Source organism: Schistocerca serialis, chromosome 4, assembly GCF_023864345.2.
Source record: "Schistocerca serialis cubense isolate TAMUIC-IGC-003099 chromosome 4, iqSchSeri2.2, whole genome shotgun sequence".
In the NCBI taxonomy this organism is placed as follows: Eukaryota; Metazoa; Arthropoda; class Insecta; order Orthoptera; family Acrididae; genus Schistocerca; species Schistocerca serialis.
Window position 1 is genome coordinate 125683480 of NC_064641.1, and position 11603 is coordinate 125695082.

Here is an 11603-nt window from a genome sequence, read left to right on the forward strand (position 1 = left end):
TCACACGATCGCTGTTTCCGGAATCCATGTTGATTCCTACATAGTAGATTCTGGGTTTCCAGAAATGACATGATACGCGAGCAAAAAACATGTTCTAAAATTCTACAAGAGATCGACGTAAGAGATATAGGTCTATAGTTTTGCGCATCTGCTCGACGACCCTTCTTGAAGACTGGGACTATCTGTGCTCTTTTCCAATCATTTGGAACCCTCCGTTCCTCTAGAGACTTGCGGTACACGGCTGTTAGAAGGGGGGCAAGTTCTTTCGCGTTGTTTCAGCAGTCGGAAATCGTAACTTAAACATGTCCTCACAACTAAAAAAAAATGTATATTAAAGAATACTCAAGATATCAGTATGAAATTTTGGAATAAGTTTGTGTATTATATCTAAATGTTAAAAAAACTTACCATAAAGATACATTAAAATCTTCCAAATGAAAAAAATTTACAAGTTTATTAATTTTTTTTAGCTAACGGATGTTTAGTTTTACAAAAACTGCAATATCTAGAGTCTCAGACCTGATAGAAAGCTCAAATTTGTTTTAAAATACTCTTAATTGTATAGGCCATTAGATAAAAGAAAAATTGTGTTTGCTTTTTAACCTGTTTAATAGTTATCTAATTTTTAAAATAATATTAATTATATTTTAAAAATAAAAAGTACCAAGTGACACCGAAAATAAGTTTTTCTCTTCTTGGAGTAACAATGTACGCTTGGATTTTGTTTTGTTACTCCTGTGTTTTGAAGTAAAAAATTATTACAGTGTTAAATACTGCTTGGATAGTATTTTATTAAGTTTATTCGAACTTTCAGTAAGTACTGTTACTTAGTTTACAGAGATTCTTTTCCAATATCCTATAAAAGTAACCAGAACAGTAATCAGATCAAAAGTGAAATCAGTATGTCAGATATTCAAACCTGTAGTATAGGGTTATTTAAAAAATCTGACTGTTTCCAAACAACCTACACACCTTCAAAAAAGTTACAACCGGTATCTGAATTGAGTGAGGAAGAAAAAGATTTGATCCACTTACAATCTGGAATTAATCTGTGTGAATTTAAGAATATATGTTTACACCACGGCTACTACATTTTAAATGTTTTTGAAAAGTATCACACAACATGTGTAGACCCACTAAAAAACACAAAAAGCCCATCAAAAAATCGTTGAGAAGTGTAGGCTTGTATCTTTCTAAAAAATTACTGACAAAAAATATTAGCGTAAAACCTGGACAAAAGCTTTGCTCAACATGCCGTAACTTTTATGAGGAAAAATTAAGAGTTCAAGTCAATGAAAGTGAAACAGATGATGAAGTCATGGTGGAATTAGAATCATTGGAATCCAGAAATGAATCCCTCGTACAAACAAACATTGCTCTTGATAATTTAGGTTTAACACCAATAAAGCTTCATGGCTTGTCAGAACAAAGTAAAGGGTGTTATTTTAAAAGGAAGGTTAGCAGTATTGAAAAGACTGCAAAAAAGGCGGTTTCAAAATCATTAAAATATGATGCACCAAGTTCTGATGATGACGAAGAAGATACAAGTGTGGTTGAGAAAGCAAAGGATTTTGATGTAATGTTTTCTCTTATGAAAGAGAAGATTTCATACATTGGGAGGTCTAGAAAAATCCAGATTCTGACCTTGGCTCCAGATTCTTGGAGTCGAAATAAAGTGATGAAAGAATTTAATGTAAGTGAGTACATGGCGCGACAAGCTAGAAAGCTAAAATCTGAAAAGGGTATTTTGGAAACTCCTGGTCCAAAAAAAGGTAAAACTCTTTCTGAAAATACAGTAAGACTTGTAACAGATTTTTATGAAAAGAATGAAAGTTCCAGAGTGCTACCTGGAACAAAATACAAAGTAAGTGTTCAAAAAAATGTGTGCATGCAAAAAAGACTCATTTTGTGTAACTTGAGAGAACTCTATTATTCTTTCAAATGGGAGAATCCTGAGGTAGAAGTAGGATTTTCAAAATTTTGTTTCTTGAGGTCTAAATGGTGTATCCTTGCTTGTGCTTCAGGCACACACACTGTATTTGTATGCAGTATCCACCAGAATGTTAAACTATTACTGGATGCTGTGAAAATTGAAGAATCTTATAAAGACCTAATTAAGATGCTTGTGTGCAATACGGAAAACCAAAACTGCATGCTAGATCATTGCGACAGCTGTCCTGCAGATACTGCACTAACTGAGTACTTAACTGAAAAACTAAGTGAAGATTATGATTTAGAAGAAGAAATTGTAATCAGTCAGTGGGTTAACACAGACAGGGCAGAAATGATCAAACAGTCTATCAGTGTTGAAGACTACATTTCTTTATTGGTTAGGCCATTGGAAAACCTCACCTCGCACTTGTTTATAGCAAAATCCCAATCAGCAGTCTTTAAAAGATTGAAAGAAGACCCACCACCCAAAACAGCAATTATTGTAATGGATTTCAGTGAAAATTATTCCTTTGTTATACAAAATGAGATCCAAAGTTACCACTGGAATAGAGGTGGTTGTACTCTACACCCAGTTGGAGTTTTTCTAAGAGATGAGGAAAACAATGTTTTTGTTTCCAACCACTGTTTTATTAGTGATGAACAAGAACATGACACTGGTTTTGTTAACTTTGTACAAAAAGAAATTAGAAAGTGGCTGTCATTACATCATACTGACATTGACTCAGTTCACTACTTTACAGATGGTTGTGCTGGGCAGTACAAAAATAGAAACAGTTTTAAAAATATGACTGAACACTTGAGAAACTTTAATTTGAAGGCCCAACACTCTTTTTTTTGTAACAACTCATGGGAAGTCAATTTGTGATGGTCTAGGAGGAACTATTAAAAGAATATTAAGGAAAGCCAGTCTACAGCTTTCAGACGAAGAACAAATAATGACAGCAATCGGTGTGTACAAGTTTTGCGAAAAAAATTGAAAACATTCATTTTCACTTTATTGACAAAAAAGAAGCTGATTTGCTACGGTTAAAACTAGAAAAACGTTTTTCAGCAACCCGAACCATTCCTGGAACAAGAAGTTTTCATAACTTCAAACCACTTCCAACAAACAACCTTGAAATTAGAAGGACTACAGATAGTGTAAAACCCTCCTTAGTCTTTTCATTCCATTCTTCTTCTGATTGGGTTCATGTTGAACCATCCATAAATAGCTATGTGGCTGCAAATTATGATGGTAACTGGTACTTTGGACTGGTAAAAACAATATTCAGTGATAAAGAAGATGCAGACATTCTATTTCTACATCCTTCAGGACTAGCTGCATCATTTTATTGGGCTGAAAGAGAAGATTCTTGCATAGTGCCTTTGGAGCACATAGTCTGTGTAGTAGACACACCTCAATCAAGCGGCACTGGAAGAATGTAGTACTTCAAAAAAGACTGTATCAAAAGAACTGAAAGCTCTTGGATGAAGTGGAAAAACAGTTTGAATCAGCATTAATGTTTATTAAAAAGACAAAATTACTCAAAAAATTCAATGTTTCAAGCAATCAGTTGGGTTATACATAAGTGTCGTAAGTACACTATCTTTGTACATAATTCTAATGTAATCTACTATAATTAATAAACATGTTAAAAAGCCGTCATTATTTTTGTTTTATCAAGTAGCCTATATGTTTAAGAGTAAATTAAAACAAATTTGAGCATTCTATCAGGTCTGAGACTCTAGATATTGCAATTCTTATAAAACAAAACATCCGTTAAAAAAAAAGAAAAAATACACATATATTTTTTTCATAGAAAATATTAACATATTTTAATAGTATCATTTATATCTTCAAATATGTATAATAAATAAACTTGCTGCAAAAATTCATGATGTTATCTAAAAGAGTTTTTAAGATAAGCAATTTAAAAGTTTTGAATACAAATTAAATTTACCATTTCCGAAGGTTCCGAAAACACAAAACATAAAAACTTTAAAATTTTATAAAAAAAAACTATGAGAGACACAACAAAAAAAATTTGCAGGTGCTGTCAGGATGGTATTAGAAACATTTGAGCCAAATTTCATGAAAATCTTAGGGGATGGGTGTAAAATTTATTTTTATTGGGTGATTTCATATGGAATGACCCCCTTCCCAAGAATCACGTGGGCTTCAGCATTCAACATCCAGCCTCCGCAAGGTGGAACTTCAACAAACGGACAATAAACGGAATTCATGAAAATTTCCAACCTTTAAAAGACCGCCGTACTGAAATTCTATTAACATCAACTACAGTCCAAATCTCCACAGAAGCAGCAGGTATTTTACAATACCTGTATGATGATAATTTCAAGTTTTGGTTAGAGCTTTCTCATCAGATTATGTCTCACGTTGAAATAATTTACAACCAAACGCAATATTGGGAAATTAGTGCGTTTAAACTTAATGAATATATAACGAAGTTCAAAATTGTTATTTTAGAATTAACAAACTCGAAGTACTGTAAGAATCCTTCAAAGGCGCTCATGGCAGAAACTAAAAAGTCTGTGGTTGTATGTGTGATGACATACTGGGCAGATAAACGTATGGTGAACACTTAGTAGCTGCTTAATTGTTAAACAAGAAATTGTTCACTAGTTTTAAGAATGAACATCCTACAGTACTAACTGAAATGTGTCCAGTGACTGACAAAATAAACTCCAAACTGAGCTAAACGAATTCAGTTGTAGGACTCATACTCATGAATATTGCAAATTAAATGAGCTGCTGAAATTTATCTCGTAAAACAGTTTAGATGATGATGAAATTACGAAACTTATAAAAATCCTCTTGACAGTTTCCATGTACATAGAGGCAGGATGCTGTTTATCATAATTGAAAATAATAGTAAGAATGGGTATGAGTTCAGAAAGATTAAATGTGCTTGCAGGGCTTTCCATGGAGATAAATTTTCTCATTTATCATCCAGGGATCAAGAAGAAAATTATTGAATTAAAGTAAGAAGAATGGACTGTATTTTTAAATGAATAGGTCAAATTTGAGCTGTAACAGTTTAGACTAAACTAAGTAAAAAATTTTGTTTTTGTTCTTTTAAGATTTTATCGAGTTCTGAATAATTTTCTACGTAGATGTAATTGTTTCCTTCTACATAATTTTGTAACAAAGGCTAAAACATTTTTGGAGCAGCATCGCTACTAATTTTAGCTATGAGTCACCACTGCGTACAGCCTATCCGTGCATGTTGCTATGTTAACCTCCCTAAGGATATCTGGTTATATGTAAAATAAGGCTTGAGGGCCCTAATCTTGCAAGTGAAAAAAATGCCTAAATGAATGCAGTTTTATTCATGGAGCTAGTGGTGTGGGCCACAGCTTGTGAACACTGGCCATCAGGACTCATGATGTGTCTCTTTCAGAAGCAAATCCAGATGGGAGGGGGGGGGGGGGGCGGAGGTTATGAAACTGCAGGCCCCCTTGAAACTACACCCGTTTCTTTTTAATCTTTGCAGCGTATCTTTCACAGACTCGAAAATTTTCTCACTATTGTAGTTAGTATTATAATAAATTAGGAAAACAATCTGCGTTTATTCTAGAGAATTTTGAGACGGCAAGGTGACATTAAATTTCTAAGAACTCACCCCCTCCCCACACCAGAGTCCTGGGTTCGATTCTGATCTCCTTGCAGTGGAATCTTATTGACATACCTGACTTCGTTAAGTACATAGTTAAATAGCGATTTTACTTCAAGTGGTAACGATCCTATGTGGCGCCTGAAGACATACTTTTTCCACTGCGTGAGTAGTTACTTTTCGTTCCCGGCCAAAACGGCCATAGTTGACTGCTTTAGATCTTAGTCCACTGTGGATCTTTCTGTCTTTTGCGCTAGTGCATAGCGAACTGGAATTGGTATAGAGATTCTTAATCGAGTTAAAAAAAACCGTGCCCTACTCATTAGGATGGAGCAGACCGTTTGAGAACGGGCCCATTAAAGCTCAAAGCTTTCCAGTCAAATACGAGGGACCTAGGACCGAGCAAAGTGTTTCTAGTTGGCTGATTTGGAAGCAGAAGATCGAAGATACTTGCAATTCGGTTCTGGAACAGTACGACGAAACACTAGAAGCTGTTATTTTATCGGTGCTATCGCCTCACTGTGGATGTTATATTGCTGCAGTAGTGGTCATATTGCCTAAATCCATTACCAAAAACAAAGAAATCGCGATTTCATCTTTTTAACATGACTTTTTAATACCGTAATCCAACACTGTGTCTCAAATTACTGCCCCCTCCCAATGCTGCAAGCAACTTTTAACAACTGTTGCTAAATCTTAGCTACCCCTTTACAACAGAGAACAAAAATCAGAGAGAAATTCTTGAATTACAGAATGATTTCATATGGGCGAGAACAATATACCAGTACGCAACGTACAAACAGAATTATGTTACGATACATGTGATAAAACCCAAATAAATTCATCGTGATTATTGTATTGATGTTATACAGCTCTACTGTTTAGTACTTGAGCCATTATGTATGCCGATTAAAACTGTGTTTGTAAATTAACAAACGCTCTTTCTGGTTAACTGGTTGGCACCAAAAGTGCTTTCTGCATTAGCTGTAAATTCCTTCACGTTAATGTCGTCAAGTCCTTCGGTTACACCGCCCTGAGAATGGTGGATATAAGCTAGCCATGCACCTACGCAAGATATTTCAGATACAAATTTTATATGTCCATAAGGATACCCAGTGTTCCTCTACAATAAATGGAATTTACACCAGATGGGAGCTAGGCGAGAACGACACAGCACAACAATCAAAAAAAAAAAAATCTTGTAGTGCAGTAAAGGAACGCTATATTCGGTACAACACAGAAACGTGTAACACCAGACATAGGAAAATGGATATCACAGAATGCCACCATGCTAGCTAAAAGTTTGTGTTGTGCTACATTACAGTAAACAAATAATAAAAATTAATAAAATGCACTTCAACTCAGGCTGAAATTACCTTACTGTTAGGAAAAAAACACGGTGTTCCGTACGAAAATTATTTATCACCATCACCGTCAACGCACTGCAATGACATCTCTGGAAGACAAATGCAGCTCAAGAAGTGCGAAAATTATTTATCACCATCAACGCATTGCAATGAAATCTGTGGGAGACAAATGAAGGTCAAGAATTTGACATAACGTAAAATACAGAAGCATATTCTGAAGTGCAACAAGTGTGTGTCTAAAATATTTTATGACCTTATTCTGTCAATCGACTTGGCTGAAGCCTAGCAGTAGGCAGAAGTGTCTTAATGAAATAATATTATCAACAACGTCGTCTCCATACCTATGAGTTATTGCTTTATTGTCGTAGATAGATTGCAACGATCTGTCGATAGATCGTGCGATCTGATCGTAGATTATACGAATATTGCCAACTAGCAGATCGCAGTGATCGAACATCTATCGCTTGTAATTCCCAGTCAATCTGCTGAATCGCCTGCGACGCATCGCGCGTCAATGTCAATATGGGTTGCTGCCAGAGGCAAGTTTTTTTCTTTTTTTTATACAAAACAATTTTATCATCAGTCTCATCGTACATCGCGATTAAAAATCTCTGATACTGCACCATCATGTGTCTAATTTAAATAAATTGCTAATCGTTTTACAGAATGAACAGCTTGTTTGCGAAATAAAATTATGTTCACGTAACTGAAAATCCCAGTGCTTCGTCATCATAAACCTAACAGTTTGTTTACGTCTGAATTTATTAAATTGTTACGAGAACAGGAAGCACTGTGCAGAAAGGAGAAAATAACCTAAAGAGTATCATGACGAATTAAAAAGAGATAAGTGCTGATACTCAGAAAACCCAGAAGCCACGAGGTGCAGATAAAACAACAAAAATACTAAATTTGAGACGTGTTTTCAAGAAATAACGTAGGTATTTTATAACAACTTACTATTTCTGAAGGACTGTGCAGGGCCTTTTACTAAAGGCTACACAAAGTCAACTGAGTGAGGTGAGTAAATTCCAAATTAATTCATATTTGTCGTGATATGACTTGTCCCATATCTATGAATAACAAACAACATGCGACAGGAATTGTGGGATCAATAAAACAATGGTTTTTAACCAAATTGATAATGAATTAGAAGTGATTTAAAGTTAACATAACATTTTCATGTTTAATTCATCGATTGCAAATACATTAGTACATAATATATCAAATGGGAAAACAGAACAAATATAGCGCAACATGTAGGCTACCCTTGTGAGAGAAAGTTTTTTGCCACGCCTCTCTGCTAAATCAGTGAAACCTTTGACATCCTTCTCGAAACTGGTAAGGTGAAGCATTTCACACAGTTCTGCTTCTATAGATCCATAATAAGTCGCACTGATTTCGAGATCCTGTTTCGCTCACTTTTCTGTCATAATTTGCTCTGTCAAAGTATCGATGATAAGTAGGCCTGCATGTGTGCGTTGTTTGGGCGTAAGAAATTGTAAAGTGTACACCAAACCATTACAACTGAAAAGACGTTTTCTAGATTTAAACTGACCAGAGTCTTAAGCAGTTTAAATCTTACAATCACTATCCCAAGTACGTTTTTCATGAATGGCTAACACGAGACCATTCGTTCTCTGTTCAGCTGATTATTACTGACTAATTTCATTAACGTTTTATTAATGAGAAAGCCTCATCTTCGTTATATACGAAGGGAGTGTGTACCTATAGACTGTGGATGGTGAAGGTAGTTGCGAAGTTCCATTCACAAGTTTCCCGTGGATGTCTGTATTCTTCATTACATCACCGTCTGATATACGTCCGTTTGTGCCATAATGAAGTTAATCAGGTCATATTTAGCGTAGACAATGGTACAGAGCACATGACTGAATATGTATGTAGTTGAGAAACTAAGATCCCAAATACGAGGTCTGTTCAAAAAACTCCAGAACATTTCTAATTTCGCACCAATTGTGTGTTGGAGCGAAATGCGGTTGGCATCCCTGCACACACCTGAGTTTAATGTGCAACTGCCGAAAGGTTCACTGTTGTATGCATGTTAGTTATTGCTCAGTGCAATATTGAGTAGAACGTTGTGTTGCACAGTTTGCGAATTTCGAAATGCCAGAGTTAGAGGAGCAACGCGTCTGCATTAAATTTTTCGTGAAGCCCAAGAAAACCTTCACAGAGACACACCAAATGATGGACGAAGCCTACAGTGATGAGTGCTTAATCCATACTTCGTGTTACGAATGGTTCACACGATTTAAAAATGGCCAGAAAATTAGCAGACGGCGCTTCGCGTGATCCAGCAAGGGGCGTACCAAGACTACTTCTGGAAGTGGAAACGGCACTGGAAGCGGAATGGACGAGATTATTTCGAAGGAGACCATGCACAGTAAGTAAAAGGTAAGCGCAGAAAAATTTGTGGACAAAGTTCCGGATCTTTTTGAACGGGTCTCGTATGTGGCGGAATAATTTAACATGCGTTTCCCGACAATTACTCCCGGACACGAAAATTCCATCTAATTTCAAACGCCTTAGAACTACTACGAATACAATTCAGTATCGGTATGAAATTTCAGGAAACGCAAGCATATAACACAACAGCAGAGCTCTTAATTGGAGGAGGGGGAGGAAGAAGAAGAAATCTGTGAGGCTATTCCAAGACAGGGAAGAAGTGGACAGTCATACATCTGGATGTATCGGAGAAAGCCCTTCATGTAATGACGGAAAAATTAGTAAATACGAAGATTACGCCGATATATCTGCTAAAAATGCAGCTTTTGAGCCGAGAGCTATACCCAATGTGCATCAGTTATATGGATAAAAACTGACAAACTGCGCTCTATGCGAGGGGCAGATTGGGAATTTCAGTTTCAACTCCGAACTGAAAACAAATAATTAGGTAGTAAACAGTGAAATTATCGTAAATGCAGATCTAAAAAACATTGTATACACAGTGGTCAGAAACAAACTGAAAAGCTTGTAGTGATGTTGCAGGATAGATTGTGCTGAGAAATAATTGTTAAGAAAAAATGCGATACGTTGTGCCATTTCCGAGTTAATTAGCATTGAAGTTGGCCATTCAGGCCGTTGCACGCGTAAATTCAAATGCCCCACAAGATACAACTAGTGGCAATTGCTCTCATATCGAAGATGATTGAACACAAGATTGCTCAGCCCTTGCTGGTTTTCGATCCTTACTACTGTTCCGTCTCAAATTTTTGTATCGCTCTCTTGTTTGATTTCAGGAAACCAAACGAAGAACACGTCTGGCGATGTCGCGGGCACTTGAATTTGCATGGGCAACGGCCTGATTGGCGAACGTCAGTGCTAATCAAATCGGAAACGGTGGAAGATGTCGATTTTTTCTTAACAATTGAAGGGGTCAGAGAGATATAGTCATAAGCCACATCGAACTAGGTTTGAGATACAGTGAGTTTAAAGTTGCACGGAGGTCTGAAAATGTTTAATACAAAATAGAAACCTTATTTCTACTGCAAACACTTGCTTAATACTTGCGAAGCATGTTGTTAAATAGTCAACTCTCTGCATGCTATAAAATATTAATTTTAGAATGATTATAATTAAGATGTAGTCAATGGTGGCTTATGACTATATCTCCCAAAAAATTGTTTTAAACATAAAGTATGAATTTGTAAGGATTTATTTTAACTACTCTTACACAGCAAGCAGAATATATAATTTTTACTCATTAATATATACATATCAGGTATCTGAGATGTATAAATTACTTTTTCATTGATACAGTTACATCAAGGAAGCTCCTCTACCTCATCATTGTACACATTATTTCCAGTACATGACCGAAAAAATTCTTTATTTGTTGCAGGTATGTATCGCATAAGAGACAGTACATCATCAATTTTTTTTCTGGGTAATTGGTAGTGGCTTTCTGTACTCAATTGGCAGCTGATATGGATTTGGTTCAACTAGCCTTCCTTTCTTTTTGACACGAATATCCACTTACATGAAAGCTCCTATGTCTGAATAAAAGTGCTTTACACTTAGCTTGAAGGGATCTTCAGACTCAAAGTTAAATTGAGTAGCTTCACTGAAATGGTGGGGATCTCCAGACGTGGATTCTGTACGTTTTGAGATCAATGTCTTCAGGCTTTCCAAACTTCTGAAGTCTTGTCTTTCCATTTTAGTTACAATGAAATGTTTTGGACTCACAGATTGTATTACTTCTGCCCATTTATCTGGAGTGTACACGATTGGACGTCTGTTTCTTGCATACCGGCCGGAGTGGCCGAGCGGTTAAAGGCGCTACAGTCTGGAACCGCACAACCGATACAGTCGCAGGTTCGAATCCTGCCTCGGGCATGGATGTGTGTGATGTCCTTAGGTTAGTTAGGTTTAAGTAGTTCTAAGTTCTAGGGGACTTATGACCATAGCAATTGAGTCCCATAGTGCTCAGAGCCATTTGAACCAATCTTGCATACCATTCAATGCGACCAAAATCATGATCACAAGGCAGCATGGTGTGACCTACCACAGGGAAGTAATGCTGGACAGAATCAAATCTTTTGGTAGCAACAAGGGACCTTTCCAAATCAATAATAGTCCAATTCTTTGCCTGACCCTTGCAGTTGTCTGTGATTATGTGGAGATGTTTTGTCTGAGGATTAGTTATCTCCAAGTA

The 11603-nt window shown here is 36.3% G+C and overlaps 1 pseudogene; it reads left to right on the top strand.

Annotated features, from left to right (window-relative positions):
- Positions 1–1318: 1318 nt before the first annotated feature.
- Positions 1319–4939, top strand: LOC126474319 (uncharacterized; annotated as a pseudogene).
- Positions 4940–11603: the final 6664 nt, after the last annotated feature.